Below are 1873 nucleotides of genomic sequence, written 5' to 3' on the forward strand. Positions count from 1 at the left end.
AGGAGCTCCGAAGACTTCCCTTCACTGCCTCCCATCTGTTTACTGAACCACCCAAAGATCGAGTGTTTGGCTAGGATGCTTTTGCAAAGAAAACTGTTATGGGGCCAGCAGGTGACATGGTCGTTAAGGCCCTGGATTCCTACATGACAGATCGCAGTTCAAGTCCCAGACCTGGCAACTTGAAGATAATGCCGAGCACTTTCGTTTGTGCCCACAATCTCTCGAGGAGACTGAAGGAGAAGGGATGCGGTGTGGCCATCCACCTGGGGGGTAGTTTCTCACTTTTCCTCTCACGGTCTGTCTCCGGCAAGTGCCCTGTGGCAAAAACCTTAAAAACTAAAAGAGAAAGAACTGTTGACCTGCTACTCAATTCGGGCACTTCCCAGGTGCAGGCGTGTCCATTCTTACTGCAGAGTACGTGGAAAGTTGAGTGGATTGCACCCGTCCTGGAAGTAAACTTAACCTGTGGTCGTTTATTCGTGGAAGCTTTACGCGGCTGGTTTTGGGGCCCGAGGGTAGAGGGAAGCAGTAGAAAAGTGAATAAAAACCAGTTCCTGCCTTGGGCCTGGAAGCTCCCGGGGAACACCAGGCGAACAGGAGGAGCAGCAGGAACAGACGTGGGTGGGGGAGAGGCCCGGGAAGCCCTGCAGAGGCACAGGCCCCAGGAGTGAGTGTCCAGCCCGGCCGGGGACAGCTTTGCAGGGAGCTGATGCTCGAACTGGCCTTGAAGCGTAGGTAGCGTCCACAGGCAAAGAGAAGGGGAGAGGCTCCCCGTTCAGGGCGGGGAGACGACAAGGTCAAGCTCTGGGAGAAGAGCTCGAGAGTTGGAGATGGTGCCCGCTCCTTCCTGTGAGCCGCGGAAGGGTGGAGCGGGGGTGGGGGGGGTGTCGGTGGCCTTGGGGCTGGGGAAAGGTTTGCGAAGAGCAGGTGTCAAGTCCCTTGTGCTTACTGGTCAGTCCCATCGAGAACCTCGGAGGCGTGTCCCCGCCTCTGCTCTTCCGCACACCCGCTTTGGGTTGCGCCCTTCTCTCCGGGAAACCATGTCTCGCAGTGGTGGGGGGACCTGCCTGAAAGGATTCTTGCTTGCCCTCCTGAACGCGTTTCTCTGCTGTTACTTCCTGAGCCTGAGCCTGCTTTGGCACCTTCTGCACTTGGCCCCTGCTCAGGTAGGCTCCCGGGACAGCTCAGGCCTCCTCCTTTCCTTCCTCCAGAGGTCACCTCACAGTCCATGCTGCACGCCGTTTTAAGTTCTGGACCTGTGTAGGCCCGACGTGAGATTGGACCTCTGCATCTGACCGTTCCCCCAGCCCCGTATCTGCCAGGGCAGCTAGCGCGGGCCGTGACCTCGGTGTTTCCATGGGTTATGCAACAGAACCGACCTGGTCGCAGCCTGTGGGGCCTCGAGGGTGCTGACGTGGGCTCATTTTCTCAGACCCACGAGGCTGTTGGCTCCTGGAAGGCAGCGACCCCCTCTCTGGTCACTGGAAACCCAGGCCAGAGTCACCTGGTGCATAGTCTGTACCCCAGTGCCTTGGGAATTCTTGCCTTCAGTGTGCTGGCCTTGTCAGCCTATTAGAAACCACACCATTCTAATGCAGCTTGAGAGCCAGAGTGGGTCTGCGCCCTGACGTGGATGTCAGGTAGGGTGTGCTCCTGCCGCACACCCCCTGCCCTGGCTCCCCTGACTTGCGCTCCGCCCTCTTCTCGGCCACCCCTGTGCTGCTTCCCTGTCGTTGTTGCCCAGGTCGGCCCTCATTTTTAGGTCTTAAGGTGACCATCCACCTGGAGACCCTTTCGGCCGTCTCTGTTCCCGTCTCTGAGTGCGAGTCCTGCCCTTCCAGTCTCATGTCACTCTGCTGCCGGAGCGATCGGC

The sequence above is a fragment of the Tupaia chinensis genome, unplaced genomic scaffold, assembly GCF_000334495.1.
Source record: "Tupaia chinensis unplaced genomic scaffold, TupChi_1.0 Scaffold147500_1, whole genome shotgun sequence".
Classification (NCBI taxonomy): Eukaryota; Metazoa; Chordata; class Mammalia; order Scandentia; family Tupaiidae; genus Tupaia; species Tupaia belangeri.